Here is a 10,459-nt window from a genome sequence, read left to right as displayed (position 1 = left end):
CTAAAGTAGATAAGGTATAAAAGAAGCTACATTTGGTTGGTGGAAGCACACCTTAAGCTGTCACATGCAGTAGTTCAAACCAATTCATCATCAATTCATGATTGATCAGATATTAACCAACTGAAAAAGGATGGTGATAGTATCCTGCATTAGTCACCGAGTTCTAAACAGTTCATCATAGTTGGAACAGTCTTCTCAAACCTTTAAAATAATGATATCTGCTAACAGTAAAGATATTCAAAGTTTAATTTTGCATGAATTAATTATGTGCCCTATCAGAACTAATAGTTTACTACTTCATGCATCCCAATTTCTTTTGTTATTTCAATGAAAATAAACAAAATGCAAATCAATAAAAAATATGAAATTCTCATCGATTTTATGTTTAATAATGAACTTTCTTTTAACCTTTGCTGACATCTTTTCAATTAATACTTAAAAACAAAAAACCCTTTAATTTTGATGTTCTAGATCTGTAAGCTATCCTAAAGATAAGCACATGTGGTAGCATGGCCGAGCGGTCTAAGGCGCTGGATTAAGGCTCCAGTCTCTTCGGAGGCGTGGGTTCAAATCCCACTGCTGCCATATTTATTGTACAAAGAGTAGGCCAGTTATTGATGTCAAACTGATTCTTTTTTTCCATTAGAAAGGATATTACCCAGCTGAAATTTGTTGGTGGAAGATTCCTCTAGCTACTCAACAGTTCATCATTGTTACAAGAGACTTCCCAAATGTTTTAAAAATGTTATCTGCTAACAGTCAAGATGAGCCAAAATTAAGTTGGCATGAAGTAATTAGAAGTAATATCATAACTAATATTTAATTACTGAGTTGTCTTATCATACAATTAGAGATGGAAATGTTGGCAACGTGACTCATTGGTATAAATTGATGGATTTATATTCCGATTTCTCTAACTTTCCTATCACTCTGGATTTTAATCGCACAGCTGTCTATTTTAGGCATTTGAATAATACTTCAAAGTTGTTTGGATTCATCAGTTGCGCTAAATGAAGGAAATTTGAAGTCAAATATAATCATTACTTGTTAAATGTATCTGGCTTCTTTTGCATTTTATCTCAGCTTTTCCTGACTTTGGGTAAAGTTTTGAATGACATTCCAGATATGAGAGCTAAAATATTTTAAAGTGTACAGCAGGTTGTAGGATGACAGAGCTATTCAAGCCACTGGAATCAAATCCCACTGCTGCCATATTTATTCTCCAAGGAGAAGATCCAGTGATATATACCAAAGTGGATAAGGTATAAAAGAAGCTACATTTGGTTGGTGGAAGCACACCTTAAGCTGTCACATGCAGTAGTTTAAAACAATTTATCATCAACTGATGATTGATCAGATATTAACCAACTGAAAAGGAGAAGATCCAGTGACTTATATCAAAGTGGTTTCCTAAAGTAGATAAGGTATAAAAGAAGCTACATTTGGTTGGTGGAAGCACACCTTAAGCTGTCACATGCAGTAGTTCAAAACAATTTATCATCAATTCATGATTGATCAGATATTAACCAACTGAAAAAGGATGGTGATAGTATCCTGCATTAGTCACCGAGTTCTAAACAGTTCATCATAGTTGGAACAGTCTTCTCAAACCTTTAAAATAATGATATCTGCTAACAGTAAAGATATTCAAAGTTTAATTTTGCATGAATTAATTATGTGCCCTATCAGAACTAATATTTTACTACTTCATGCATCTCAATTTCTTTTGTTATTTCAATGAAAATAAACAAAATGCAATTCAATAAAAAATATGAAATTCTCATCGATTTTATGTTTAATAATGAACTTTCTTTTAACCTTTGCTGACATCTTTTCAATTAATACTTAAAAACAAAAAACCCTTTAATTTTGATGTTCTAGATTTGTGAGCTATCCTAATGATATGCACATGTGGTAGCATGGCCGAGCGGTCTAAGGCGCTGGATTAAGGCTCCAGTCTCTTCGGGGGCGTGGGTTCAAATCCCACTGCTGCCATATTTATTATACAAAGAGTAGGCCAGTTATTGATGTCAAAGTGATTCTTTTTTTCCATTAGCTGAAATTTGTTGGTGGAAGATTCTCTAGCTACTCAACAGTTCATCATTGTTACAAGAGACTTCCCAAATGTTTTAAAAATGTTATCTGCTAACAGTCAAGATGAGCCAAAATTAAGTTGGCATGAAGTAATTAGAAGTAATATCATAACTAAAATTTAATTACTGAGTTGTCTTATCATACAATTAGAGATGGAAATGTTGGCAACGTGACTCATTGGTATAAATTGATGGATTTATATTCCGATTTCTCTATCTTTCCTATCACTCTGGATTTTAATCTCACAACTGTCTATTTTAGGCATTTGAATAATACTTCAAAGTTGTTTGGATTCATCAGTTGCGCTAAATGAAGGAAATTTGAAGTCAAATATAATCATTACTTGTTAAATGTACCTGGCTTCTTTTGCATTTTATCTCAGCTTTTCCTGACTTTGGGTAAAGTTTTGAATGACATTCCAGATATGAGAGCTAAAATATTTTAAAGTGTACAGCAGGTTGTAGGATGACAGAGCTATTCAAGCCACTGGAATCAAATCCCACTGCTGCCATATTTATTCTCCAAGGAGAAGATCCAGTGATATATACCAAAGTGGTTTCCTAAAGTAGATAAGGTATAAAAGAAGCTAAATTTGGTTGGTGGAAGCACACCTTAAGCTGTCACATGCAGTAGTTTAAAACAATTTATCATCAACTGATGATTGATCAGATATTAACCAACTGAAAAGGAGAAGATCCAGTGACTTATATCAAAGTGGTTTCCTAAAGTAGATAAGGTATAAAAGAAGCTACATTTGGTTGGTGGAAGCACACCTTAAGCTGTCACATGCAGTAGTTCAAAACAATTTATCATCAATTCATGATTGATCAGATATTAACCAACTGAAAAAGGATGGTGATAGTATCCTGCATTAGTCACCGAGTTCTAAACCGTTCATCATAGTTGCAACAGTCTTCTCAAACCTTTAAAATAATGATATCTGCTAACAGTAAAGATATTCAAATTTTAATTTTGCATGAATTAATTATGTGCCCTATCAGAACTAATATTTTACAACTTCATGCATCTCAATTTCTTTTGTTATTTCAGTGAAAATAAACAAAATGCAATTCAATAAAAAATATGAATTTCTCATCGATTTTATGTTTAATAATGAACTTTATTTTAACCTTTGCTGACATCTTTTCAATTAATACTTTAAAACAAAAAACCCTTTAATTTTGATGTTCTAGATCTGTAAGCTATCCTAATGATATGCACATGTGGTAGCATGGCCGAGTGGTCTAAGGTGCTGGATTAAGGCTCCAGTCTCTTCGGAGGCGTGGGTTCAAATCCCACTGCTGCCATATTTATTATACAAAGAGTAGGCCAGTTATTTATGTCAAAGTGATTCTTTTTTTCCATTAGAAAGGATATTACCCAGCTGAAATTTGTTGGTGAAAGATTCCTCTAGCTACTCAACAGTTCATTATTGTTACAAGAGACTTCCCAAATGTTTTAAAAATGTTATCTACTAACTGTCAAGATGAGACAAAATTAAGTTGGCATGAAGTAATTAGAAGTAATATCATAACTAATATTTAATTACTGAGTTGTCTTATCATACAATTAGAGATGGAAATGTTGGCAACGTGACTCATTGGTATAAATTGATGGATTTATATTCTGATTTCTCTAACTTTTCTATCACTCTGTATTTTAATCTCACAGCTGTCTATTTTAGGCATTTGAATAATACTTCAAAGTTGTTTGGATACATCAGTTGCGCTAAATGAAGGAAATTTGAAGTCAAATATAATCATTACTTGTTAAATGTACCTGGCTTCTTTTGCATTTTATCTCAGCTTTTCCTGACTTTGGGTAAAGTTTTGAATGACATTCCAGATATGAGAGCTAAAATATTTTAAAGTGTACAGCAGGTTGTAGGATGACAGAGCTATTCAAGCCGTTGGAATCAAATCCCACTGCTGCCATATTTATTCTCCAAGGAGAAGATCCAGTGATATATATCAAAGTGGTTTCCTAAAGTAGATAAGGTATAAAAGAAGCTACATTTGGTTGGTGGAAGCACACCTTAAGCTGTCACATGCAGTAGTTTAAAACAATTTATCATCAACTGATGATTGATCAGATATTAACCAACTGAAAAGGAGAAGATCCAGTGACTTATATCAAAGTGGTTTCCTAAAGTAGATAAGGTATAAAAGAAGCTACATTTGGTTGGTGGAAGCACACCTTAAGCTGTCACATGCAGTAGTTCAAAACAATTTATCATCAATTCATGATTGATCAGATATTAACCAACTGAAAAAAGATGGTGATAGTATCCTGCATTAGTCACCGAGTTCTAAACAGTTCATCATAGTTGGAACAGTCTTCTCAAACCTTTAAAATAATGATATCTGCTAACAGTAAAGATATTCAAAGTTTAATTTTGCATGAATTAATTATGTGCCCTATCAGAACTAATAGTTTACTACTTCATGCATCCCAATTTCTTTTGTTATTTCAATGAAAATAAACAAAATGCAAATCAATAAAAAATATGAAATTCTCATCGATTTTATGTTTAATAATGAACTTTCTTTTAACCTTTGCTGACATCTTTTCAATTAATACTTAAAAACAAAAAACCCTTTAATTTTGATGTTCTAGATCTGTAAGCTATCCTAAAGATAAGCACATGTGGTAGCATGGCCGAGCGGTCTAAGGCGCTGGATTAAGGCTCCAGTCTCTTCGGAGGTGTGGGTTCAAATCCCACTGCTGCCATATTTATTGTACAAAGAGTAGGCCAGTTATTGATGTCAAACTGATTCTTTTTTTCCATTAGAAAGGATATTACCCAGCTGAAATTTGTTGGTGGAAGATTCCTCTAGCTACTCAACAGTTCATCATTGTTACAAGAGACTTCCCAAATGTTTTAAAAATGTTATCTGCTAACAGTCAAGATGAGCCAAAATTAAGTTGGCATGAAGTAATTAGAAGTAATATCATAACTAATATTTAATTACTGAGTTGTCTTATCATACAATTAGAGATGGAAATGTTGGCAACGTGACTCATTGGTATAAATTTATGGATTTATATTCCGATTTCTCTAACTTTCCTATCACTCTGGATTTTAATCGCACAGCTGTCTATTTTAGGCATTTGAATAATACTTCAAAGTTGTTTGGATTCATCAGTTGCGCTAAATGAAGGAAATTTGAAGTCAAATATAATCATTACTTGTTAAATGTATCTGGCTTCTTTTGCATTTTATCTCAGCTTTTCCTGACTTTGGGTAAAGTTTTGAATGACATTCCAGATATGAGAGCTAAAATATTTTAAAGTGTACAGCAGGTTGTAGGATGACAGAGCTATTCAAGCCACTGGAATCAAATCCCACTGCTGCCATATTTATTCTCCAAGGAGAAGATCCAGTGATATATACCAAAGTGGATAAGGTATAAAAGAAGCTACATTTGGTTGGTGGAAGCACACCTTAAGCTGTCACATGCAGTAGTTTAAAACAATTTATCATCAACTGATGATTGATCAGATATTAACCAACTGAAAAGGAGAAGATCCAGTGACTTATATCAAAGTGGTTTCCTAAAGTAGATAAGGTATAAAAGAAGCTACATTTGGTTGGTGGAAGCACACCTTAAGCTGTCACATGCAGTAGTTCAAAACAATTTATCATCAATTCATGATTGATCAGATATTAACCAACTGAAAAAGGATGGTGATAGTATCCTGCATTAGTCACCGAGTTCTAAACAGTTCATCATAGTTGGAACAGTCTTCTCAAACCTTTAAAATAATGATATCTGCTAACAGTAAAGATATTCAAAGTTTAATTTTGCATGAATTAATTATGTGCCCTATCAGAACTAATATTTTACTACTTCATGCATCTCAATTTCTTTTGTTATTTCAATGAAAATAAACAAAATGCAATTCAATAAAAAATATGAAATTCTCATCGATTTTATGTTTAATAATGAACTTTCTTTTAACCTTTGCTGACATCTTTTCAATTAATACTTAAAAACAAAAAACCCTTTAATTTTGATGTTCTAGATCTGTGAGCTATCCTAAAGATAAGCACATGTGGTAGCATGGCCGAGCGGTCTAAGGCGCTGGATTAAGGCTCTAGTCTCTTCGGAGGCGTGGGTTCAAATCCCACTGCTGCCATATTTATTATACAAAGAGTAGGCCAGTTATTGATGTCAAACTGATTCTTTTTTTCCATTAGAAAGGATATTACCCAGCTGAAATTTGTTGGTGGAAGATTCCTCTAGCTACTCAACAGTTCATCATTGTTACAAGAGACTTCCCAAATGTTTTAAAAATGTTATCTGCTAACAGTCAAGATGAGCCAAAATTAAGTTGGCATGAAGTAATTAGAAGTAATATCATAACTAATATTTAATTACTGAGTTGTCTTATCATACAATTAGAGATGGAAATGTTGGCAACGTGACTCATTGGTATAAATTGATGGATTTATATTCCGATTTCTCTAACTTTCTTATCACTCTGGATTTTAAACTCACAGCTGTCTATTTTAGGCATTTGAATAATACTTCAAAGTTGTTTGGATTCATCAGTTGCGCTAAATGAAGGAAATTTGAAGTCAAGTATAATCATTACTTGTTAAATGTACCTGGCTTCTTTTGCATTTTATCTCAGCTTTTCCTGACTTTGGGTAAAGTTTTGAATGACATTCCAGATATGAGAGCTAAAATATTTTAAAGTGTACAGCAGGTTGTAGGATGACAGAGCTATTCAAGCCACTGGAATCAAATCCCACTGCTGCCATATTTATTCTCCAAGGAAAAGATCCTGGGATATATACCAAAGTGGTTTCCTAAAGTAGATAAGGTATAAAAGAAGCTAAATTTGGTTGGTGGAAGCACACCTTAAGCTGTCACATGCAGTAGTTTAAAACAATTTATCATCAACTGATGATTGATCAGATATTAACCAACTGAAAAGGAGAAGATCCAGTGACTTATATCAAAGTGGTTTCCTAAAGTAGATAAGGTATAAAAGAAGCTACATTTGGTTGGTGGAAGCACACCTTAAGCTGTCACATGCAGTAGTTCAAAACAATTTATCATCAATTCATGATTGATCAGATATTAACCAACTGAAAAAGGATGGTGATAGTATCCTGCATTAGTCACCGAGTTCTAAACAGTTCATCATAGTTGCAACAGTCTTCTCAAACCTTTAAAATAATGATATCTGCTAACAGTAAAGATATTCAAATTTTAATTTTGCATGAAGTAATTATGTGCCCTATCAGAACTAATATTTTACTGCTTCATGCATCTCAATTTCTTTTGTTATTTCAATGAAAATAAACAAAATGCAATTCAATAAAAAATATGAAATTCTCATCGATTTTATGTTTAATAATGAACTTTCTTTTAACCTTTGCTGACATCTTTTCAATTAATACTTTAAAACAAAAAACCCTTTAATTTTGATGTTCTAGATCTGTGAGCTATCCTAATGATATGCAAATGTGGTAGCATGGCCGAGCGGTCTAAGGCGCTGGATTAATGCTCCAGTCTCTTCGGAGACGTGGGTTCAACTCCCACTGCTGCCATATTTATTATACAAAGAGTAGGCCAGTTATTGATGTCAAAGTGATTCTTTTTTTCCATTAGAAAGGATATTACCCAGCTGAAATTTGTTGGTGGAAGATTCCTCTAGCTACTCAACAGTTCATCATTGTTACAAGAGACTTCCCAAATGTTTTAAAAATGTTATCTGCTAACAGTCAAGATGAGCCAAAATTAAGTTGGCATGAAGTAATTAGAAGTAATATCATAACTAATATTTAATTACTGAGTTGTCTTATCATACAATTAGTGATGGAAATGTTGGCAACGTGACTCATTGGTATAAATTGATGGATTTATATTCCGATTTCTCTAACTTTCCTATCACTCTGGATTTTAATCTCACAACTGTCTATTTTAGGCATTTGAATAATACTTCAAAGTTGTTTGGATTCATCAGTTGTGCTAAATGAAGGAAATTTGAAGTCAAGTATAATCATTACTTGTTAAATGTACCTGGCTTCTTTTGCATTTTATCTCAGCTTTTCCTGACTTTGGGTAAAGTTTTGAATGACATTCCAGATATGAGAGCTAAAATATTTTAAAGTGTACAGCAGGTTGTAGGATGACAGAGCTATTCAAGCCACTGGAATCAAATCCCACTGCTGCCATATTTTTTCTCCAAGGAGAAGATCCAGTGATATATACCATAGTGGTTTCCTAAAGTAGATAAGGTATAAAAGAAGCTAAATTTGGTTGGTGGAAGCACACCTTAAGCTGTCACATGCAGTAGATTAAAACAATTTATCATCAACTGATGATTGATCAGATATTAACCAACTGAAAAGGAGAAGATCCAGTGACTTATATCAAAGTGGTTTCCTAAAGTATATAAGGTATGAAAGAAGCTACATTTGGTTGGTGGAAGCACACCTTAAGCTGTCACATGCAGTAGTTCAAAACAATTTATCATCAATTCATGATTGATCAGATATTAACCAACTGAAAAAGGATGGTGATAGTATCCTGCATTAGTCACCGAGTTCTAAACAGTTCATCATAGTTGCAACAGTCTTCTCAAACCTTTAAAATAATGATATCTGCTAACAGTAAAGATATTCAAATTTTAATTTTGCATGAACTAATTATGTGCCCTATCAGAACTAATATTTTACTACTTCATGCATCTCAATTTCTTTTGTTATTTCAATGAAAATAAACAAAATGCAATTCAATAACAAATATGAATTTCTCATCGATTTTATGTTTAATAATGAACTTTCTTTTAACCTTTGCTGACATCTTTTCAATTAATACTTAAAAACAAAAAACCCTTTAATTTTGATGTTCTAGATCTGTGAGCTATCCTAATAATATGCACATGTGGTAGCATGGCTGAGCGGTTTAAGGCGCTGGATTAAGGCTCCAGTCTCTTCGGAGACGTGGGTTCAAATCCCACTACTGCCATATTTATTATACAAAGAGTAGGCCAGTTATTGATGTCAAAGTGATTCTTTTTTTCCATTAGAAAGGATATTACCCAGCTGAAATTTGTTGGTGGAAGATTCCTCTAGCTACTCAACAGTTCATCATTGTTACAAGAGACTTCCCAAATGTTTTAAAAATGTTATCTGCTAACAGTCAAGATGAGCCAAAATTAAGTTGGCATGAAGTAATTAGAAGTAATATCATAACTAATATTTAATTACTGAGTTGTCTTATAAAATTAGAGATGGAAATGTTGGCAATGTGACTCATTGGTATAAATTGATGGATTTATATTCCGATTTCTCTAACTTTTCTATCACTCTGGATTTTAATCTCACAGCTGTCTATTTTAGGCATTTGAATAATACTTAAAAGTTGTTTGGATACATCAGTTGCGCTAAATGAAGGAAATTTGAAGTCAAATATAATCATTACTTGTTAAATGTACCTGGCTTCTTTTGCATTTTATCTCAGCTTTTCCTGACTTTGGGTAAAGTTTTGAATGACATTCCAGATATGAGAGCTAAAATATTTTAAAGTGTACAGCAGGTTGTAGGATGACAGAGCTATTCAAGCCGTTGGAATCAAATCCCACTGCTGCCATATTTATTCTCCAAGGAGAAGATCCAGTGATATATATCAAAGTGGTTTCCTAAAGTAGATAAGGTATAAAAGAAGCTAAATTTGGTTGGTGGAAGCACACCTTAAGCTGTCACATGCAGTAGTTTAAAACAATTTATCATCAACTGATGATTGATCAGATATTAACCAACTGAAAAGGAGAAGATCCAGTGACTTATATCAAAGTGGTTTCCTAAAGTAGATAAGGTATAAAAGAAGCTACATTTGGTTGGTGGAAGCACACCTTAAGCTGTCACATGCAGTAGTTCAAAACAATTTATCATCAATTCATGATTGATCAGATATTAACCAACTGAAAAAGGATGGTGATAGTATCCTGCATTAGTCACCGAGTTCTAAACCGTTCATCATAGTTGCAACAGTCTTCTCAAACCTTTAAAATACTGATATCTGCTAACAGTAAAGATATTCAAATTTTAATTTTGCATGAATTAATTATGTGCCCTATCAGAACTAATATTTTACAACTTCATGCATCTCAATTTCTTTTGTTATTTCAGTGAAAATACTTCATGCATCTCAATTTTTTTTGTTATTTCAATGAAAATAAACAAAATGCAATTCAATAAAAAATATGAATTTCTCATCGATTTTATGTTTAATAATGAACTTTCTTTTAACCTTTGCTGACATCTTTTCAATTAATACTTAAAAACAAAAAACCCTTTAATTTTGATGTTCTAGATCTGTGAGCTATCCTAATGAAATGCACATGT

General features: G+C 32.9%; 5 non-coding genes across 5 annotated transcripts; all 5 read left to right on the top strand.

Moving 5' to 3' along the window:
• The first annotated feature begins 503 nt into the window (after nucleotides 1–503).
• Nucleotides 504–585, top strand: TRNAL-AAG (transfer RNA leucine (anticodon AAG)). Its single transcript has one exon. It is a non-coding gene; the product is annotated as a tRNA-Leu (tRNA).
• Nucleotides 586–1,913: 1,328 nt separating this feature from the next.
• TRNAL-AAG (transfer RNA leucine (anticodon AAG)) lies at nucleotides 1,914–1,995 on the top strand. The gene has a single exon. It is a non-coding gene; the product is annotated as a tRNA-Leu (tRNA).
• A 1,324-nt stretch (nucleotides 1,996–3,319) lies between these two features.
• On the top strand, nucleotides 3,320–3,401 carry TRNAL-AAG (transfer RNA leucine (anticodon AAG)). Its single transcript has one exon. It is a non-coding gene; the product is annotated as a tRNA-Leu (tRNA).
• Nucleotides 3,402–4,742: 1,341 nt separating this feature from the next.
• On the top strand, nucleotides 4,743–4,824 carry TRNAL-AAG (transfer RNA leucine (anticodon AAG)). Its single transcript has one exon. It is a non-coding gene; the product is annotated as a tRNA-Leu (tRNA).
• Nucleotides 4,825–6,152: 1,328 nt separating this feature from the next.
• Nucleotides 6,153–6,234, top strand: TRNAL-AAG (transfer RNA leucine (anticodon AAG)). The gene has a single exon. It is a non-coding gene; the product is annotated as a tRNA-Leu (tRNA).
• Nucleotides 6,235–10,459: the final 4,225 nt, after the last annotated feature.

This window comes from Taudactylus pleione, unplaced genomic scaffold (genome assembly GCF_031769625.1).
Source record: "Taudactylus pleione unplaced genomic scaffold, aTauple2 ptg000016l, whole genome shotgun sequence".
NCBI classification, from domain to species: Eukaryota; Metazoa; Chordata; class Amphibia; order Anura; family Myobatrachidae; genus Taudactylus; species Taudactylus pleione.
This window is presented reverse-complemented; position numbering and strand designations above follow the sequence as displayed.